Source organism: Perissodus microlepis, chromosome 2 (genome assembly GCF_051167445.1).
Source record: "Perissodus microlepis isolate ML-2025 ecotype Zambia chromosome 2, ASM5116744v1, whole genome shotgun sequence".
NCBI lineage: Eukaryota > Metazoa > Chordata > Actinopteri > Cichliformes > Cichlidae > Perissodus > Perissodus microlepis.
Genome location: NC_140462.1, coordinates 18395490 through 18419073, shown reverse-complemented (window position 1 = coordinate 18419073; position 23584 = coordinate 18395490). Strand labels below are relative to the sequence as shown.

The 23584-nt window shown below is 38.6% G+C and overlaps 1 protein-coding gene across 2 annotated transcripts in view; it reads left to right on the top strand.

The window, feature by feature from the left end:
• The window catches only part of enox2 (ecto-NOX disulfide-thiol exchanger 2), a 191027-nt gene that overhangs the window by 17978 nt on the left and 149465 nt on the right, over positions 1–23584 (top strand). The window lies entirely within an intron of this gene.

Here is a 23584-nt window from a genome sequence, read left to right as displayed (position 1 = left end):
GTTGCCTAAGAACTCCTAACTACTGAAGATGTGGGCTGAATGTAAAACAGTTTTCCCGAACTAGATTCTGTGTGTGCATTTGGGCACATGCAATTAGAGCCTCACTCATTTGAATATACTGCAGTGTATTTTTTTTCTTTTCTGGCCATGGAATAATTATCTAACCTCGATTATATTCTGCTTTCTTGTATAGTCATCAGTGCAGTTTGAAATACATCTGAGCTTTATTTCAACCAGTCAGCGTCGTTTGCGTTGCAGTTGAAAAGCATGTTGTTAGGTTGGGTGTATGTATTTGGACTACATAAAATATGCAACAGGGGCTCCAGTTAAGTTGATTGTGTAAAATGTGAAACTTTCTCTGGTTTCTGTTGATTGTTTTGTTGTGGTCTTTGGCTCCTTTCCATTCAGTTCCAAAAAATTTAAATCATAATAGTTTATCTATATATTTGAAAATTGCACAAACATTGCCTGTAATGTTCAAAAAGTCTTGTCTCTGGCAATGAAATCACCAAACTCACAAGAGATTTGAAGGAAATTAAAGATCGTTGCACTACTGCGCAGTTAATGACCATGCATCGGATGCCAATTCTCATCCAGCACACACACAATCAAACTCATTTGCAGAGGATTGAACAATGCTTGTAGCTACCTGTTTCAAGCATGACTCATTAACATGATCTGTTACTGTCATTAATAATTATGCTGAGTGCCACTAGATGCTAAAAGGAGGAGCGACAATTGCATTTTGTTATAGTTTGTGTTGGCTGCTTATAGGTTATCGTAATTAAATAATGTATGTTCAAAAAGTATTGATTTATTAGTTGCAGTATTTCCCTACAAACTGAATAAGTTAGCAACCAGAATAAGGTCCAGTACTATGGGCTCAAAATGTGGTCATAAATATTTTGTACTTGTAAAAAAGATTTGTGTGTGCGTAAAAAAGATTTGTGTGTGGACTTAGAAAAAAAAACCCTGCAAGTTACAAGTACGAATTTTGACCCTATTTTTCTTCCTTTCATCTGATTGGTCAATGTCATGTCAATCACAAATGTAACAATCCAATCAGAGAACAGATGGGTTTGGCTGTTGGAGGGGCGCTTTTTTGAACTGCAGGTCTTTGAAGGGAATAAATGCCCTTTTACATGCCAACCCAGCGTTTTCCTTCATCACCACGAAGGAAAACAGTCTGTGGTCGTCCGAGTTTGGGGATTTTTGTGTCACAGGTCTACGTGTTTAATACAGGGACTTCCACAGCCTTTTCAACAGCGCTGCGGACCGCGGGGTGGGGGCGGGCAGTGTTTTGGAAATGACAGTCTTCATTACAAAGCTTTCTTCGTTATGAATTAGCATACATGTTTTTATTGAACATTTGAAGAACCAGCAAAAAAAACCAGAAACTCTTGTAGAGGACATAAAGTCAGAGATAGAAAAGACAAGGAGCAGGTGCATCTAGTACAGGTAGAGCTGCTGCAAAAACCCACAGAGCCCAGCAGCCAGCGCAACAAATTCTGGATCCTTTGCTTTTAGTTAGCAGTTAGCATTAGCAGCACATCCTGCGTCTGATGTGAAAGGACTTTTATGCTGCGCACTGTGACTCACAGCAATGGTCCTGGGTCAGCCCTGACTTTGTGTTAAACTAATCCTAAAGTAATAATGGTATTTCTAACCACTGATATACCACAACTTTTTCCTTTCAACAGCTGCTGAAAGTTAGGGGACCTAGCTGCTATCGGATATTTATATAGAGATCCTCCAGCTTCAAACTGTATTACATGTAAAAGGGCATTTATTCCCTTCAAGGACCTGCAGTTCAAAAAAGCGCCCCTCCGACAGCCAAACCCATCTGTTCTCTGATTGGATTGTTACATTTGTGATTGACATGACATTGACCAATCAGATGAAAGGAAGAAAAATAGGGTCAAAATTCGTACTTGTAACTTGCAGGGGTTTTTTTTCTAAGTCCACACACAAATCGTTTTTACGCACACACAAATCTTTTTTACACACACAAATCTTTTTTACACACACAAATCTTTTTTACACATACAAATCTTTTTTACACATACAAATCTTTTTTACGCACACACAAATCTTTTTTACACATACAAATCTTTTTTACGCACACACAAATCTTTTTTACACATACAAATCTTTTTTACAAGTACAAAATATTTATGACCACATTTTGAGCCCATACAGTACCTCTCTCTCTTGATCTGTGGATCAGTAATGCCTTCTGAGTCCAGAGAGACATAAGAGTTTTCAGAGAGTTTTCAACCAAGCCAAACATTGCCATTATCTCCCACAGAGCTGCCTCTACCAGAGCTTCAGAATTATTCATTCCCCCAAGAAAGGCAATTGGATCCTGAACTCCATTATTAGCTAGATGCTGTTTAAGCCCTCATTCTAATTTTACACATACTATATTTTCATGGGATACTCAGTAGGCAATATAGTGTCCTACTTTAATACCCAAAGTGGAAGCAAATGGGTCAAAGCTCCTGTTTTTAACTGGGCACAGAGGAATGTCCGTCACTCCGGCCTTTGGGAAAAACTTTCAAGGTGAAAGATTCTATGAGAGCAGCACTTTCTTCATGCTGCTTCTTGGTAGTTTTGCATCATACCAGGGATCATTTTGTCACTGCAAGATATTTTTGGATTTCTGGTCATCTTGTCTCTAAAAACTCCCACTTGAGCCAGCTGTAAGATGCGGTAAGAGCTTTTTCATCTGAGTCATCTCCAATATACTGAAACTGTTGTCCCAAATTTTTTTGCTGAGAGTAGCCTCCACATGACCGCATACACTCAGTGCCAGTGATGCTTGCCTAGGAATGTTCGTCAGCCTCTTGCCGGTGATTACTCTAAACAGCTATTTGACATAGAGAGCATCCCAGATGCTGCTGTGTGTTTGAAATGGAGAGGATATTACCTGGTATTGAGTTACTAGTGCAGAAATTTTATAGACCAGGCCAAATTACTGGAAATTTGTAATGTAACATCCTGAGGATTACTGCTGTGTCAATCCATAAATATGTGACACAATAACACTTCCTTTTAAATAAAAGCGACCGATAAATCCCCTATGATTTCTTTATGCTGTTATCTGGGACTTGCAACAGTGGGGGAGAACAATACAGGTTGCTTTTCTTTTGTAATGATTTCACTAACAAAGCAAAACATTCCCATTTATGTTTATTTTAACACTAAGAACATCTGTTTTTACATGTATCATACTGCTCACACACCTTAATGGTGGTCACAATTTGTAGCTTGACAAAAAGGCATATGTGCTACTAGTCAAGTGACTTTGAAATGTTGCTGCAGATATTAATCTTATCTTACTAAAATACACCTAATCTCTATCTGTTTGTCCACAAATTCCTCCTCTACAATCAGGAGTTCAGCAAAAGAAAAACTTGGCACATCTCTGCACATCTTAGGCCCCTGGAGTTTTTTCAGATATCATGAGATCATCATGTTGCCTGGCAGTCATGCACCAAATGGGCTAAAATGACCCCTCTTTAACCTTTATGCACCAATAGCAACTTATAAAATACTGTCTGTGGTGAGTGGTACCCATCACCCTCTTAGCAGATAAATCTATGGTATCAATTTCAAAACACCACCTACATCACATTGTTCTCAAATTATCGCATTTAGAAGATTTTTGTAAAAGTTGACCTCTAACTGATTTATTGCCACCCAGCACTGACACAGGCCCAGCAGACCTTTTACTCCCATCTCTGTGATGGGAACCTCTAAATAAGTAAACTGAGGCGTAAGACTGCGATAGCTCTGTTAACTAGCGCTCTGTGGTACAACATCTATAGTATGTTGACCATCAGTGTTGAGTAAGTTACTTTAAATTAGTAACTTAGTTACATTACTAGTTACTTCTATCAAAAGTAACTCAGTTACTTCAAGTTACTCGTTACTTTCAGAGTAACTAGTTACTAGGGAAAGTAACTTTGGTTTTACTCAGAATTCTCTTGTTAATGTGTTGCTTCCGTAACTGGATACCCAGCAAGACTGCCAGTCTTCTAGCTTGCTTACTTGCCACAAGTGCACTGTGCCACCTACCAATAGAAAGGAAAAAATAATGTGCACATTTCCACGAGAGAAATCCCACACCTGATTCTATCCTAGCCTGCTTTTTACATCCAACACAAAAACTGCAGTCGTGGTGCTTTCGATTGTACTCAGAACTCGGAAATTCTGCCTTCTGAATAGGAAGATGTAGGTAACACCAGACTGAAGATGAGCTGCATACAGAGCTGGACTGGGACAAAAAAATCGTCCCGGGCATTTTGACTAGAGACCGGCCCACCATTATAGGAAAAATCATAAAGCCTTTGAGTGAAAATAAACACTGTTGTGACAGTGATGTACACTGTTCTGATGGTATATATGTATCAATCTATCCATTGTTTGTTGCAAGACTCAGATAATTATTTTTTTTAAAAGTGAGACATTTTAAATGAGAATAAGAAAGTATTTCCTTGTGCCCCCCTTTCCCTTTTAATGCCCTACATGGACCCCTGGCAACACTTTGCTAGACCCGCCCCTGCACAATTACCAGCTGTCAGCTACTTAGAAAAGGATCCTGGTGTTATTTGTCTCTCAGAAACAGTTCATAACTTCCCTTCAACTCATTCATGTTAACTAAAAGGTAAACCTGTTTCTCCATCACAGCTCTGATGATTCAGTAAGGACATCTCCTGGTTTCATCTTCATGTTTCCCTCTCACCACATATACAAACCGATATCATGACCAGCAGCTTTACAGCTGTGGCTCCAGCAAACATCAGCTGATACTAGAAATTAATATTAAATACATTCTAACAACAGCTGATCAAGCTTAAAAGTGCTGCTGTTGTTTACCGCGACATCCGCTGGTTTCCTCTTTCTGGCGCAAAGTGGGCGATAAATAAACAAGAGAGAAAAGCCGATCAGCTGATCATTGATCAGTTTCATGATTGAAGTAGAAACAGGAGAGGGAGGGTGAGAGGATGAGAGAAGAAGAGGCAGCTGTGCAGCGTAAACACAGAATAACTCCAGCTTTGTGTCTTTTTCATTGTAGCTGAAGTCCGGGACAAACTGTGTTCCTTTTCACCTCAATACGAAACGCATGATATTTTCTCTGAATACGAGACGATTCAGTTTTTTACGGGACGGTTGGCAACTCTAATAATTAACCTTATGAACAAAATAAAGTTCAACATCAGTAACATAGCACCCACCCAGCTGTATAGAAACTCTGTCATGCTAGCTAGCACGCAGTACGAAAAAGTCAGCATAACGAAAATAAACTCCACCTAAACTTGGTTCATATCTGACCCAGATGGACTGCAGGTTATAACTTCTTACCTGAAGTTCAGTTCACCTGACACTCTCGGACCAGCAGCCGCTTCGGGTCTCTCCTCTTGCCTCCCTTTTCCTTCATCCACCTGCTGGCTTCCACCACTTGCTAATGTTATTGAATCTGTGGAAGCTCCGCGATAGCCACCACACGAAGTAACGAATAACGAGCCTATTTGAATCCCAGTAACGAGTAACGCGTTCCCGGTTTTGGCATAATAACTAGTTACCGTGCTCATTACCACAATAATAACGTAGTTACTGTAACGCGTTACTTAATAACGCGTTAGTCCCAACACTGTTGACCATACACAATAAGCAGTTGTATCTAGGCTTTGGGGCAGCACGGTGGTTAGCACTGTTGCCTCTAGGGATGGGTATCATTTAGGTTTTATCTGATACCGGTGCCAAACCGGTACTTTTGAAACGGTGCCGGTGCTTAAACGGTGCTTGAAACGGTGCTTAAAGAATGGAGGACACAAACTGTCCAAAAACCTCTCATGTTTAGCTGTTTTTTTGTAAAAAGATAACAATGTTAGCCTTTTCTGCAGCTATAGGGCATATATGGTATCACTCTTGGCTGGAAGCAGTGCTTAAACAATGGAAAAAACACAAATTTTGTCCAAAAACCTCTCATGTTTAACTGTTTTCCAATTTTTATTTGGTCATTTTAGCCTTTTTGGCCAGGGTGAAGGGAGTACCTGCCATCAAACAAGAAGACAGACACATGTAACTACGACGGTGTTTGCTAGTTTACCTTACATGCATTAATGTAATAACGTGGTTAGCCTACTCAACGTAAATTACACACGAACAACATTAAGCTACTCACGCAGAGAAGAACGGCTGCTGCTGTCATCATCATCCATCATCATTTCTGCTGCACTGGCAGGGCTAGGGGCCAGGACTCTACTCTTTGGGTTCTTGGGGGATGTTGCTAACTCCGGTTCCGATAACAGGCACCACACCCATAGTAGGTACGGTGCATTTCTCGGCTTTAAAAAAAACGCTATGCGTCGCCAGTTGTTTCATCAGATTCGAGGTGTTACCTCCTTTGCACAGTATCACCTTAAAGCACTTGTTGCAGGCTGCTGAGTTTGCATCTTTTGCTGTGAAGTACAGCCAGACTTTTGACCGCTTCGCCTTGGGCATTTTTAATCTGTAGCTCTACTATAAAAGATCGTACGTACCTGGGCCCGCCTACTATCATTGGAAACATAAAATAATTGGCTAGAATCTGAAGTGTATCACATCTCAGGAAAAAAAAGCACCGAAATAAAGCACCGAAATGTGCGCTGCTTTTCGGTCTGGTTTCTACCGTTTATGTCAGAACTGGTGCCATAATGGTACCAGATACTGGTACCCATCCCTAGTTGCCTCACAGGAAGAAGTTCAATTCCATCATCAGGCAAGGGTCTCTCTGTTTGGAGTTTGCATGTTCTCCCCTGGTACTCCGGCTTTCTCCCACAGTCCAAAGACATGTACTTAGTGGGGATAGGCTAATTGGAAACTCTAGGTGTGAATGTGAGCGCGAGTGTTGTCTTTGTCTATGTGTTAGCCCTGCGACAGACTGGCAACCTGTCCCTCTCGCCCTAAGACCGCTACGCTAGGCTCCAGCCCCCCATGACCCTGAAAAGGATAAGCGGAAGTGAATGGATGGATAGATCTAGGCTGTCAGAGTAAACTGGCATTTAAACCAGAGAAGTACACATCTGCATTTTGCACAACCAGCCACCAAGAAAGGAATGCTGGTGGTGCTAGCAGTGTTAACGCTGGTTCCAGTACCACACATATCAGGGACATTTGAAATAAGTACAATATTAATCTTAAATACAGACACACACTATTTGTGTGATCACCAGTGATTTACCTTGTCTATTAAGATGAGGTTTTTTTAAGTGTTTAGTTTTTCTAATTCACTAGTGAGAGAAAACTGTCCTTGGTGATCAAGAAATAAAATGCTGTGTTTTTCAGGCGTGCAGTTATGTTGTTATCTTCTTGTCCAAACAACTTGCCATTCATAGCAGCAGGCTAATATTAGCTCTCACCTTTGGTTCATTCCATCTCCCTCTGTCTGTCTCATTGACTCTTCTGATACAAACAACACACACACACACCAACTTCGCTCCACCAGGCGCAGAATTAAGCTTTCTTTCACCTCTGTACCCACAGAGAAAAGAATAGGTATTATTGCTAGAATAATCCAAATTCTTTCACATCAATATTAACAGAGTAATTTTTATAGAATAACATTTGTTCATGGGAATGAAATCCACAGCCTCTCAGAATTGGTAAATGTGAACATACTTGATGAAACTTTTGTGTTTGTATGCAGTTTTTCCTCCATGTAAGATCAATGTATTGTGTCTTGCACACTGATTGCAACTCCTCTATGTTGATCTGTTTTCATCACCATTAGGACCTGCTATCTGCCTTGTGCCAGCCTCAATTTTTGTTATACTGTAACCACAAATTATGAAACAGAAGTGGGCAAAGTAATACAGCCAAAAAAATACTACAATTACCATTTTGTTTCAGTGACCACATCATGAAACTCACTAATGTCTTTTTCTCTCACATTTTCTACAGCAGCAGTTTTGTGATGGTGGTAGCTAATTACAATATCTTGAACTCATCTCTGCCTCCAGCCTTTTATATTTTCACAAAGAAGGCTGGGGGTTGAATTTCTAGTAGGCTGAAACGGCTGTTGAAGCACCTACACACACACTTCAGCACTCTCTGCTGCACCAACACATTAATGCACATATAGTATCTGTGATTTTCGTATTTTCTGTGTCATCAAAAGTTTTTGGAGCTGCTTTCTTGAGAGCAATTGAAGAAGGAATACTAGGACTGGCTGACTCTCAGTCACAATAAACTTCTGACATATTTCTCTGAATGTTTGTAAGTTTACACATTAGACAAACATCAGTTACTTAGTAGTTTGGCCCAGTATGCCCATTTTGAACCATGCGTGGTAGAGTATATAATGCACATCGTTGGCAGTGATTGTACAGCATAGTTGTTTTTTCTTTGCCACATTTTGTGTTTCAAATCTCAGTACCTTGTCATATCCAGCCATTTTTATGGGGAATGACATAGTGACATGACAGTGTTGTCACTCCTGCAAGTCTGAATAAATCTCCATGTTGAACAAGCAGTACAGTGGCTCAGGAGTTATTTCTGTGTATATTGAGTGGAATCTGTTCTTTCTAAAATTATTCCTCCAAAGTGCATTTGACCAAGGCCTTTGGTAAAGCTGCGTCCACACAAGGAGTGAGTCGCTCGTAAGACATAGCTTTTAAACTCACGGCTGGTCACTAGCAACATTCCAGGCTCTGGTTGTCTAGGTAACTCTCTCAAGTATTTGTGCCGCGGTCCATTTGCCTCGGAAGCTGGGAGGGATGCAACTCCCAAGTTGAGTGTGTTCCAATAATAAAGACGGAAAAGTAAGGAAAAATGGCACAAGCAATACAACACAATGCTTGTTTTTATTTTTTATTTTTTCCCACTTAAACACCACTCCAACATATTCTCAGAAACTCAGAAATTCCGAATTTCAAATTTAGCTAGAATGCACTATTTCTACCCTGTTATATATGGGATCACATCTGTAGTCCCTTCAGTGGGGTGCTTTCTTTATCTTGGGATCCACTCAGTGCACAACCAGTGTTCATCATCAGTTGAAGTCACAAAACGTCATTGACTTTGTATGGTCTCTGGTTGCCAGGTCACTGCAAATCGCTGCCTTTGTGAACAGCTGTTGGGCTGGGGTTGGAAAATGTTCTTTTTCCACATCAAAATACTGCAGAGCCATGCTGGTTAGTGCGTCTTCCTTTTCTTACTGTACAGCCTTGCTTGATAATCTTCTTGTCACAAAGAAGATGTAAACAAGCCTAAAACAAAAACAATCTATATATTTCTGTTTTCATAGTATTTATTTTTCTGGATATAAATGGAGAGAATTTGCAACACAATTTCTAACTGTATTTAGACCCCTGCAATATTAGATAGAGTATATGGACTGATTCTTATATAGTGCTCTTCTACCTAAGCACTTTATAGGTTCAGATGACATACTCTACCTCCCGACCTACAGACACCACAACAAACATACTTGGTGCTTCTTGCATATTTGAGAAGAAAATTTGTTCTGAAAATGTTGCATACACCATCCAGATTTGGGATTTACAACTTTAGAGACATTCGAGTTCCTTTCTTTCTTTCTTTTTTAACCATTCAGGGTTTTTTTGTCGACTGACAGCACAACTGAAGACGTTCACCATTTCCTGCTTGTTTACTTCCACTGATAATCTACTAATAGGACTTTTCTTCTCTAATCACAATGTCACACTCGTGCCTGTCAGTCTTAGGAGGATAATGTGGCTGAGAATAAAATGTGTGTTGTTGCTTCAAGTGAGACTGCTAAGTTCATGACATTGAACATTTAAGTAGAGTACCAGTAGAATAAATTGTCACTGGTCTTGTATGAACTGTGATAATGGGTCTGATATGTAATTTCTGAGTGATTCAAATTCTTTACTTTTATTGGATCTGTTAAACACAGTGACACATTAATTTCACTTTGTGACATGTTCATTACTGCGTGAAATACTCTCTGAAATGAAATATTGGTGCCACCAAATTATGTGTCCGTGCCACTAATGGGAAAATGTCAGTCGCGGGAGGAGCAAAAAATAGAGCTCTTTGGAAGTTTTGCTTTCAAACGACTCGTTGCCTGACTCGTTGCCTGATTTAATTGCAGTGTGGTTTACTGCAAAACCTTACTACTTTCAGAATTTGCCAGAGTTTGGAGAGCAGATCTTGCATAAAGTATATTCATGCCCACACTTTAGACCAGAGGCTGTTGCTTGTCCTTTGTAGTTTTTTTTCCTTCTTGTTTTATGTATTCATTTATTTGTTTATTTTTTTGATAACTGACACCAGTTTTTACAGCTTGAAAAGCCAAACTCTGACATTAGTTCAGAGGCTTCATTGCAGTTCTGTACAGCTTCTACTGTATGTAGGCCACATTACTGTCACCAAAAGAATGTTTGTTTGTTTTATGTCAAACTTGCATCATGTAATATTGTGGGTCTCTCAAGTGACATGTTTAATCAAATCCACTTATAAATCATTGCAACCTTAAAATATAGTCACATCACTGATTCCACTGATGACAGGACACTCGGGTCATGTTAACACAGCAGTTCCTTTGTTTCATTCTCACATGCTGAGAGGTGTCTCTCTTGGCTGAAGAAGTATTCGCTCTTAGCTGGAAAACTTTCTGTTGCTCACTCCAGGGAAAGCTTTATAAGGAATGAGACTGCAGCAGCAGGACACAGTGACTCTTTTTTTTTTTTCCTTCTTCCTTTTTTTTACTATGGAATTGTCACAGAGCTGCCTCCCGTTGGTCTCCGTCTCTATGCTTCTGGGCAGTCCTGGTGTAAATTATTTTCCTGAGTATAAATAGGCTGACAGTCTGGCAGGACCAGGTGGTCTAATCTGCCAGTTCAGAGACTTGCTCTCTGCCTAGCAAGGTTGCGTGGCAGTTGTTTGTTCCCACATTAACACAGACCATATTCCCCACAGATGGGCTAGTTGTTGTATAGGGATGCAACGGTGGCTTCAGAGATATTTGTGAAGTTTTCTATACTTAAGAGACACCTTATATTTTGTTTATTAAATAGGCATAACAATATGGCTGAAGGAGAACATAATTTGTGTTCACCTAGCTTTTTAGTTTATAGTAAAAAGAAAATGTGCTATTTCATTGAGGTACAGCTGTAAAAGCGAAATGTGTAGGTATGCTCTCGTGTCCTAAGACCGGGTTTTCTCTTATTCCCTTTTTTCGCAGTGCAAACTGCTCATCATTCATGTCAGATAAACTGAAAAGAAAGTTTGTGAGGCTACTGTACCTGTATCTAGTGTTTGGGAGGAAATTGTTCAAGGAAACAGTTTGAGAGGATTCAATTATATTTCCTTGCACCCAGTGCTTGCCATCTGGAAACAGTATGGCACCTGAATATTGAGCATAACAAGGTTTTCCCTTGGTGACAGTTTTGGAACAGCAGCAACAACAACAACCATCGTTACTGTGTGGTTAGTACAACCTGTCTGCCTCAGTTTCTTTTTCCTTTATGGTATACAGAAATCATTAGATGAATTTCTCCAGTTTGAATCATATTTGGAGTTTTGTAAAAATTAGTTGACTTTTCTTATTATGTGAGACATGCTTTTATGAGGTGAAATGCAATTCTAATACTAATTATCACTTATTTCCCATTTTAACTAAATTTTAATAGGTAGCCATGCCAGTCTAACTTTTGCCCCCTCATTCTTTCTTGCCTCCGTGTGTGGCCCGTTTCCATCTCCTCTGTTAACACTTTCACCCATTTTCAGTCCCATCAGAAGTGCCAACATGTCACCAGCAGCGCTAAAGTCTAATAGCTATGGGAACATTTTCTCTGACACCTGCAGCAAACACGAAGCCTGCTGGGCTGCTGGGGGAACAGAGGGAGGTTTATCTGGGATGGCAGGCCTCGCCTCCACTGCCATGCCAATAGAGGCAGCAGCACAGAGCTTGGTGCTTCACAGCCAGATAAGGCCTCCAGACAAAGAAGCGCTGCAGCTAGACCCCACTCACTACAATAGAGAAAAGAAAACAAGATGTATGACTAATAACCCTTGACAGTTTGCTCCACTTAGATGTTATACTTTCAGCCTCTGAATTAGTATTCAGTATTAAAGCTCAAGGTATTCATTACACAAAACTAAAGTTTCTCATTGTCAATTTTAGCTAAATTAACATTGTGGATATTGCTAAGTTAGACTTCACCAAGACTTTAAGCAGAACTGGCACTCCTGTGTTGGAAGTGACTTGCTCTCCCAGGCAACTAGGCCAAAAAGGTCCACATAATAACTAGATGTGAAGTATACAATTACTGTGACACTACTGACATATAATGAAGAATCACATGCTTTTAAGATTTTTCTTTCTTCATAATAGTCACCTGATTTAGTTTTAAAAGTTTGAAAGTTTGCTTTGTTTTTTACAATAAGAAATCATTAACTCTTCAGTTTACTTTTGTTCAGCAGCCCACGTCTAACAAAGCCAAAGAGTACACTGTTCTCTTTTGCTCTCTACTACCGTTAAGTGAAGACGATGAATACAGTGATTAAACTCTCTGTATTACAAAATGAATGGAAGTATGGAAGCACGTCACCTATAGGTGATACTATTTTGGTGGCGATATCACTGGGTCATGTCTAACGCCTCTGTCAGTGCGCCCCAGGGTGGCTGTGGCTACACTGTAGCTTGCTATCACCAGTGTGTGAATGTGTGTGTGAATGGGTGGATGATTGTGTATAGTGTAAAGCACTTTGGGGTCCTTAGGACCAAGTAAAGCGCTATACAAATACAGACCATTTACCATTTACCATTTAACAGTATGCAGTGTATTCTGACACTAGCAAAGATTGCATTGTCTTATTTACAGATTTCAATTTCTATTGTCAAAATGCTGGACTGGGGACCAGAAATTAAGTTGAAAGTCTGTGCACAGAGTCCTTCTGACACTTGAATGACTTGAATGAGCCTTAGATCACCATTTTGCAATGTCGTTAGGCTACGTTGTTTTTTTTCCATGTGAACTGCACCTTCACAAGTCCTTGCAGCGCTATGACTGAAACCGCTGCTCTGGACTAGGAAATCAAGTCTTTGTTTTGCTATGTATGGGGGGCTTTTTCTTTGTGTGTGTGTGTGTGTGTGTGCGTGTGTGTTTGTTTTTTCCCATCCCCGTTTGCAGCAGCCCAGAGTCTGATCTGAGGCCCTTACCTGCATGTCTACCCTGCACTCTTTCTCTCTGCTTTCCTATACTTTCCTAATATTTATTTTATTTTTATTTTATAATATTGTTTTTTTTAAAAACGGTGGAAACAAAATGAGTGACCCTGTGGAAACCAGGAAACAACCCAATGCGCCACAATACCTCCGCCATGTTTTAAAGCTGTCAAAGAATGTTCAGTATTGTTGTTGTGTTGTGTTTTTGTTTATTTGTTTATTATGCAAGGTTTAATTTGGCATTTCTGTTGTTGTATCTGATGAATGGTTTGCACTTTGTGGTGAATCTTCTGCGTTTTTATCTTGTCTTCCTTTATCGAAGATTTGAAAGCTGCTCTAGAGAGTGTTCTCCACTTTGCTGCATGCTGTGAAGGTTTTTTTTTTCCTTTATCATTGAAAGCTTCCTGCAGTTACCACCAGTGCCTTTCATGTATGTTTGGGCCATTTCAAGCTGCAAGCTTGCTTTTTTTTGGTCACAATCTACCATAGTCTTGATTTGCAAGCTTATTATTTTGGGAATTTGATTTGTTAATGCAGCCTAAATATGGCCTGCTCGACACAGAAACTGCTTCCAAATGTAAATGCTTCTCCTTGGGTAAGGGAAAAAAACTCTAGATCTCTAAGCTTTTGAAAAAACAAAAAACAAACAAACAATGAATAAATAGTGCACACCTTTCAGTGGAACAGCTTTTGACTCAGTCTCCAATTACATATAAGTCCCTGAAAATATGCATCTGTTTACAAAAATGGATATAATTCCACAAAGCTTTATTTATTATTTTTGTTGACGTCACTGAATCAAATTCATTTTCATCTTGAATCTTTCATTTTAAATCTATTGTGGTGACATACAGGCGCTAAATGATAATAGGGTTAGAAAAGACTGAAAATATTGTGTTGCATAAAGTAAATTGGCCGAAGGACGGTAACATGATTGGACATAGGATGAGCATCCTAGCGTGCTTGATTCTTTCAGAAGGAAAGATGGAAAGGGATTCGCAAGCCTCGCCTATCTGTTAACGACTGCAATTTAAGATGAACATTTTTCAATGTAAAAAGGCTTTGAATTTAGGGATTTCATCATCTGTAGCACATTTATTCAAAAATTCAGAAAATCTGGAGAAATCACGTTACACAAGAAGACAAGGCAGAAAACCAATATTGAATGGCTGTGATCTTCAAACCCTCAGGCGGCACTACATTTAAAACAGACACCATTCTGTAGTGAAAATCACTCCATGGGCTCAGGAATGTTTTTGAAAGCCGTTGTCAGTGAACACAGTGTGTTGCTGTATCCACAAATGTAAGTTAAAGCACTACTATACAAAGAGAGAACCATATGCATTATGAATATAAAGTGACTCCCTTTCTTTGAGCCCACATTTTTCACAATGGATTGAGTTAAACTGGAAACCTGTCTTTAGTAATTTCATATTTGATGCAGGTAAAAAGAGAAGTTGCCAGAATCTATTATGGTGTATAATGGTGTATTAATGTACATGGCATGGATAACTTGCATTTCTGTGAATGTACCGTTTCTGTAGAAATATCCAAAACTAATAGACACAGGTTTTAGAAATTTAGAAAGTAATAAAGATTTTATTTTTTCCCCCTACATATCTCTGTGTTTCAGTATTAAAGTGAGTTTCTTGGTCTTCACCTGTCTAGTCCAGACTAGTCACATGCTTTTTTTGGCTTTTGATTTTTAAAGTAAGGCAATGAACTTTTGAGCAGTAAAATTCTATATCAAGCAACAATAAAAAAATAAATACCAAATGTCCTTCAGTTTTCATAAATGATAGTGTTCAACAAATATATGCTCTTTTTTTTAATATGGTGGCAGCAAAACTTAAAGTTGGAGTAGAGGGATAATGATCATTCCATCCTTCATTAATTACAGAATTTTTTTTTCATTTTGCAGTGTTATAGTTCTTGTGAAAAGATGTAGACATGTTAATATATATAAAAAAAACATGTTTGAGATGTCCTGCAAACTTTTTTTTTTCACTGGTCACAAACTTTTTTCGTAATGCAAACCTTATATGACATTCTGGAAAAAGGTTGATCTGTTACCAGCAGCTATTGTTAACGTTTTAATTATATTATGCCTATTCTGCTGTCAGTGGCTTATTGTAAAAAAAAAAGAAAGAAAAAAAAAAAAGAGAGAAATTATTAGCTTGCTTTTGTTCAATGGAAATCTTTTGGCATGGATCTCTATACTCTCCCCAAATCTTTGCTAAAAGCAAAAATAGAAAATAAAGCTATTTGGTTCGTTACTTTTTTTTTTTTTTTTTTGCCGTTATTGTTATTTATTGTACGTGTCAGCATAAATGTTTGTGCTTGTCTGGCAAGAAATTAACTCTGTCACATTGGCCCTAGACAATAGCAGGCAGGAATTGCTGAGCCTAATGTTGCACTCTGGGAACAGTAAAGTCATTTCGCTCCAGCAGACCACTTAATAGCTTTGGCTGATGCAGAGTTTGGAAATCCATCAGTCAATTGGGCCAGAAGGAGATGAGCAGTCTTCTGAGTGTCAATATGCTCAGTGTTTGAGCAAACAGGTAGCAGGGAAATTTAGTTGCCCTCATTATGAGCTTGAATCATGTAGCGGCATCATATGTTTTATTATTATTATAATTACACAATGACAGCCAAGACAGCCTTGATCTGGCATCATGCTGGGAATAAGGAACAAGAGCATCAGGAGAGACAATAGAGTATTTTCTGTTTAGTCTACCATGGTAGAAAACAATCAGGGCAAGAGCATAACTGTGGGTGATGAGCTAAGCGATTGTGTTTGCTGTGTATTCTTTCACAAGTGAATTTAAGACTTCAGCCTTAAAGGTGGTAGAAACAGACGTTGCATATTAAAACACTCCAAAAAAAGAGATGAACCAGTGGAGACACACATAGTCACTGACTATAATCGAGCAGCAGAAGGTAAGCCTAGTGTTTATCTGTTTTCATTTAGTGTTGCAGGTTTGATTGCATCGATGTTGCATGTTATTGCCTGGACTCTTGCAATCCTCTCTATCTTCTAAAGCTTGATTTTCCCATTCAAGCAGGTTTGAAAATACTTGATTCCATCAGAGATCAGAAAAGCCTGTAAGCAGGAGTTCTGCTGTGCATGTGAAAAACGTAACAGTGTCTTCTTTAACACTATAGGGAGCTGCGTAAAATCTGATAAGCTTCCTCAAGTCATGTCACTTGAGGCAGTGTCGGTTATGTCTACAGGCTGAAAATAAGAAAGAAAAAAAAAAAAGAAACTCTGGGTGTGGAGTTAAAAAGAAATGTGCTTACCAGACCTCCATAGCCCGTTTCATATCTCTGCTTGAGGCTAGCTGTTGGAGGCTACATTAACTACTTTTATAACAACCCAAATCCCTGAATGAATTGTCCAAGGTCAGCTTGCACTTCATGGTAATACACCAGATTTGAACTTGGAAAAAATAATGGGTGAACCAATGTGTCTGAATTTTGAGTCTTCATATGTCCAGAGTGCCAGACTGCATGAATGGTTACATTATGATGAGCTGGATCAACACTCATTTTGTTTGGTGATCTCAGTTTAATGGCACTGGAGTTCAGTTGGTGGATTTCAGTATAGAAAGAAGGACATAAAACTATCAAACATATATGCAATGAAATAACAGAATCAAAAGCTGGAATTTGCACTGCAAGTTAGGAGAAGCAGTGTTTTTACCTTTCTAGGTTATATAAATAAATCTTTTATGTGGGAAGTTGCAGTATGTTGTCCCTGAATATAATTGTCAACAAAATATGTTATCATCAAATAAGAGTATATTATGCTTACGCATTAAGTTTAAATGAATGCAGAGAAAAATCTCCTATAAGGCTCTGACTGATGACAAAATCAGAATTATTGTAGTTGGCGCCGAGATCACTATTATTGAACGTTCTTACTCATTGATGGTAGGTAATCTTGAATCTTAATATAATACACAAACTCCTTGTCTGTTGCTTGTTTCCCTGACCACAAACTCCCCAAAGACTTGGCATGCAGCTAAATCTTAGGCCCCTAAAGGTTCTTATCTATATCAGATATAGTAACCACCTGGGAATGAGCTAATGGACCTAAACGACTATATGAAAGCATCCTGTAACCGTTTTACAATGGTAAAGTCTTATTAATATCCACAATCGTTGAATTGTAGCTGCCTACCAGCCACTCAACAGTGGGCTAAAATGACCCACTTTTACTTTACATATAAACATTACCATTGTGATTAAGTGTGTAAACTTACATTTTTGCAATAACCAGCCTAAATAATACTGTAGCATGAAAATGTACTAGTAAATATAATTAATGACAAAAAAGTAAAAACAATCTCTGAGTTAAACAAGGCCACCCTGGTTGAGGCTTTTAATGTGGAGAAAAGGCACAAAACCACAGAATAGCATGTAATTATAAGTATACTATGTATAAAGTTATTCTTATATGCTTTGTATACTGGAGTCTGATTCTAACTGATGGTTCACAGGTTATTTCTAAAATGTAATCCCTCTTTTGCTTTTAACATAGAGTGTTTTCAATGCACAAAGCCAGAGCTTGCTCATACATTATTGGTTAATATTATCTGGACTACAAGCAGACTAGAGATCTTTTTCCTTGCCTACAGATTCTGCTTGAGTTCATATGCAGGCATCTTTTTATAGATTATGTTAAAAAATGTCAGAGTTGAGCATGAGCAATTTGTTTGATAGATTAACTGGCAGAGACGGCTGGAATGACTTGTCTGTCTTTACTTCTTAAGGTGTGGATTATATTTGCATGTCATAAGTGCTGTTTCTCATTTTAAGGGTTAATTTAAAAAAAAGTAAATGATTCATTTTAAATAAATCGAAATGTAAATACTTAATTATTGTAACCCATAGTCCCAGTGGCATGCCATGCAGCTCTCTTCATCCTATCTCTTCACTTAATGTGCCAGTATGCTGCTCAGTTTTCCTTTAGTTCTAAGCAGCTCATACCTCTTATCAGAGACAGCTTTGGGGTTGAGACAAAGTAATTAGCTGTTGGAAAAGCGCCTGCATTTTAGAGCAGAACAGACCCAGCTTTTTAGCCAAAGGCTGTGGTCTGGTTAGAGAACACAGTGGACTAGCTGAATGAGGATGCCTCTCATAAGTAATATTAGGGGAACTGATAGTATTGTTTTAATTCTACAAGTGGGAACCAAATTTGGATCTTTGCTAATTGTGGAATCCTTGCAGTATAAACTGCATCAACAAAGATGAATGTTTTTTCATCTCTATATTCTTTATTTTAATTCAGACTGTGAAGATAGGGAGCAGGTATAAACCCAGTCAAAGTGCTGGCTCTGGCAGGCAGGCATTGGTTAAAGTTACACAATGCACACGGAGCTTTCACTGCATGAAAAGTAATTCAGGAGGTGGATTATTATGTCTGTCTTTCGTCTTATAACACTTTAATGTCAATTAATATATCAGAGCTAACAGAATGTAATATCAAACAGCATCCTCCTCAGGGTAATAAGTCTATTTTTGTTGCCTAAAACCATTTCAGTCATTGGCATTCCCGCCGCAAAGAATTTCCAGTTTATCGGATGAGTTTGTCAAACGTTTTCTAGTTTTAAAGTCTTTTAGATAACCAATTTCCTGTTGTAGGAAGAGATTTCTGTTGAGAATTTCATTCTCAGCAGATGCTGTTGACCATTCACAAGCATTTTTCCAAATGATATGAGGTTATTATATAATGCCTGTGAGGTCTATAACAGAGGCATTCAGATGATGAGTTAAAGACATAAGGATACATCCCTGATGTTGCTGTTTTTGCCTGTCTCATCCTTTCCCCTGGTTACACATGCTTTAGCTTGCCTTCTGCCTTTCTTTCTTGATTTAAGTGCTTGTGACAAGGAGAGCTGAGCACCATCTAGCCTTTTAAATGCAAGTCTGCTTTTTTTGTCTGGTATTTACTTGGAGCTGGTTGAATCAAAACCTCTGCTCTTTTCCACCAGTATCCTGCTACATAGGTTTTTTAGTTAAAGGTACAGTATGGAAAAATCACCTCTAGATTACCCTTTTTTCCCCCTTTCCCTATTAAAGTGCATGGGCGCTGTTGAACAAACACATTTTGGTCAGCCAAGAGAGATTGAAGACATTACATTTGGACTGTACACTTTATCGGCTATGACTTGCCAGTGTTTGTTTGTTTTTTTAAATCTAGAATTTAAAAAAATGGGTTTGTGTCAATTAAATATTTCGTTGTATTTTGTGCTTTTACTTCTGTGTCACATCAAAAATGTGGCTGGCACTCATCTATAGTGAGTGTAGGCTGTCAGTCTGCTATTTATCTCAGCATGCAGTCATTATGCTGAGTGAGAGGTCCACGTCTATTTACTCTGGAGGAACCTGTACTTGTAAAGGAGTCTGAAACAAGTTTAAGAGTCAGTGAAGCTCATCTCTGACCGCAATACAATAGACTAGTTATTAAGAATACCTTAAACCTTTCTGTTGGTATGCTCTCTTTTTGCTGCTGGACTTAAAATGTAGTCATAATGTATTATATTTAACTTTATGAAACTGCATCAGTTTGTTGAAAATTTATAGTAATAAATATTTATTTATATGAGTGCAACTTTTTTCCCTTTTCAATAACATTAAAAAATGACTGACTGTGCCTTTTAAATTGTGTGTTTTTGTAACCAATTGCGTGAACTGCAGTCAAACTCTGTTGAATAAATCACCAGTTGAAAAATAGTTGTAAGGATCTTTTTTTTAACAATAAAAGCGTCACATCTACAGAATGGAGACTAACGGTAATTACAAAGACCTTAGAATCAACACAGCATTGCTCGTCTTTATTTCAACGTCTGGTGTTCAGTCATTTACACTTAATTTTGTTAACAAAATTCCCTTTTGTCATACCTTAATTACCATGATAAAACTAATGGCTCACACTTCAGATATCATTCAGAGTTGGTTGTAAAAGAGAAACTAATCCACAAAGTAATAATTTAGCCACCTAAACAGTTGTCTCTACCTCTCCAGTTGATTATTTTCCCCCTTTTTAAATAAATTGGTGCTTTTTGTTTGGCACTAATAAATTATATCCTGGGCTCACCATTTCTGTGTGCGGCTGGAAGAAAATGAATTCCCCAACCTCCTCATTGGCCGTGAATGCAAAGACAGCACGTGTCTATGGTTGTTAAATAACACTCGCTGGCTCCCAGCCCACTCGTAAATTATGGAGAGAAAGCCTCTCCCAAGACTGCCTTTAGTGAAACGGTTCAGTCAGTGAGGTTGTTTCCCATAACAACCAGCACAGCTGTCAGTTAACAGAGTTTTGTGGCACAGAGACCAGAGCTTTATTTACAAATTATGAGAAAGTGCCATTAGTTTATTATTCCTCTTTCTACACTTATATATTTGTATACTGTGGGTGCATTTAATATATGAGTGAGCTGAAAATTCAGTCGGTTCATGACTGAATATAGTGATAAAAAGTTATGAAAAAATTAATTAATTAACTAAAATGTTTTATTGCAATTGGAGAAAACAATTACTAAATTAATCCATGAAAAATATCTATTGAGTCTTGTTGGAACTGCATTCTGCATCATGCCTGCTCATAAACCAATCGCGGTTAAGTAAACTATTCAATAAACAAACAGAGATGCAAAAAACAAGATGCTGGAGTACGCAGAGACAAGAAATGCTTACAGAGAAACAGAAATATTGCATTGTGTTCGTCCTCTGGCTATGTCTGTTAACATTGTGCAGTTTTTTTTCCTGCTCCCTTTCAAAGATTTCAGCCTAAGCCCTGTCTAAATGACAAAAGGGCCACCCCACCTCTAGCCAGTTTTTCCTCTTTGATCGTTGTATTGTGGAGAACAGTGGACGTCCTCTCAGTTGTCTTGTTACCCTGATTTTGCTCTCTTTCCTCCTGTTCTCCACCCTCTGGCTGTCTTGCACTTCTTAAGTATTTTAAATAATTTTTAAACTTCTTTTTTTTTTAATTTAAATCCCATTACATGTTAGAAAGTGTATAAAGATGGCTGTAGTGCATACTTGGTGGTTCTCCATTATCATTAAACATTTATGACAAACGAAATGTACAGTCATATCTTCAAGAAGTGCAACCACAGGGCACAGATGAATGCCATAATGTTTCAGGGTATCCATTTTTAAAATGTATGTTTAGCTGTTTTTACTCACATATTGCTGCACAGCGGTGGTGCCATCTCTTCAACATGTTGTTTCCCTGTGTGTAGGAAGATTTGACAGACTGTCATCTCTTCAGCATGCCAGCAGGGGCTCATTAACAAACAAATACTGCGTACTACATGATTGTTTGCAACGGCGTGGGAACACTTGTGGCTGTATTCTTTAGTATAAAATGCTATTGTTATTTTATGTAGTTAAAAATATGAATAAGATTGATTTTAGAGTACGCGCACTGCGACTGTAGAAAGGATGACTGGAACAGCCACATCACTACACATGGCAGTTCTTTTATGCAGTGAATTGCTTTCTGTCCCAAAACCCAGCAGTCACATTTGATAGCTGCCGAGATTTTCCTCGTCATTACTGTAAATCAGCTGTCTAAACCATGATACTGAGTAAGAATCTACTGTTGACTATTAGAAAACTGCATATGTCTTTGCATAAACTCACAGGCTGCTTCATTAACTACTACTGTGTAAGACAATGCAAATACCATCAAACAGCTCTGCTATAAGTTTATGAAGCATTTTCAGTTGTTGGTGTTATCATTTTTGTTTATTGAGGTGATAGTGGGTGGTTGTGGTGCACGGTACCGAATTGCATTTAAACGTACTCCTTAAGTTTTGTCCGGCCCAAGGGACACATTACCTGGCACTTTAAACCACTGAAAATTTGTTACAGACTGAATTTACTTACCTAATAGTATAATTAGAAAAGCTTTTCTTCTACCAAGCCTGTGTGTGGACTGACTGGTGTTTAATTCCTGTGTATTCTGGACACTCTTCTAGTTTCTGAGTTACAGCTCCTACGGCTCTTTTTACCACTGCGAACACTTTGGACTTTACCTTCCACACGTGCTCCAGTTCCCTGGTAGTTCTCTGTTTTGTGGCTTCTTCAGGCTTACTTGTGCTAGTTCAGAGTGAGGCAGAGACTTTAGATATCAGACTCCTCTGGTGTTGAACCACCTCCAAGTTTGGGTTCATCATCTCTACTTTTAAGATAAGACTTAAAACTTTACTTTTTAATCAGTCTTGTAATTAGACCTGTATCAGATGACCTTGAACCAACCTTTATTTATCCTGCCATAGGCTACGTCTGCTTGGAGACTTCCCATGATTTCTCATGTCCTCGCTACTCCCTATGCTTTTTTTATGGCAGTACTGCATGCCATTACCTTTTGTCTGATGTCCAGTCAATGTAAGGGTCCAGTGAAAAAACTTTTTAAGAGCCACCCTACTTAAGTGAACTTTTGCAATCCTACCAGACCACAGAGGTCTAGAAACCAGCTGCTCTTGAAGATTTCAGGCTTAGAAAACAATGGATTTTATTTACTATATTTGTTTGATGATGCAGCACAGTGGCACACTGTTGCCTTAGAGGAAGAAGGCCCTGGGTTCCACTTTTCCCCTTCTCTTTCACCTCGCCCACCAACCAATGGAAAAGATAGCTGCCCTAAGCTTGGTTCTTTTGAAGTTCTTTTCCTGTTTAAAAGGACTTCTTCCTTCATACCATCACCAAGTTCTTCCTCATATGATCATAAGTTAGCTGTGGTTTTATCGTTGATATTTTAGATTAAATAACTTAGATGCCTGTGATTAAAATTTACCCTCAGATTTACATCATAGCATACACATAAATTATTTAATTTATTTTTTTTGTTGCTTGTGTCCCTCCGAGTTACACAACTAAATTAAGACAACTTAGCGAGGTCCTGCTAGACCTCAGTGCAGCGTTCGATACTATTGACCATAATATCCTATTAGAGCGATTAGAACATGCTGTAGGTATTACAGGTACTGCACTGCAGTGGTTTGTATCATATCTATCTAATAGACTCCAATTTGTGCATGTAAATGGAGAGTCCTCTTCACACACTGAGGTTAATTATGGAGTTCCACAGGGTTCAGTGCTAGGACCAATTCTGTTTACATTATACATGCTTCCCTTAGGCAGCATCATTAGAAGACATAGCATACATTTTCACTGCTATGCAGATGACACCCAGTTCTTCCATTTGCGCAACATCTCTAAAATTAGAAATATCCTGTCTCAGAGTGACGCTGAAAAACTAGTTCATGCATTTATTACTTCCAGGCTGGACTACTGTAATTCATTATTATCAGGATGTCCAAAAAACTCACTGAAAAGCCTTCAGCTAATCCAAAATGCTGCAGCAAG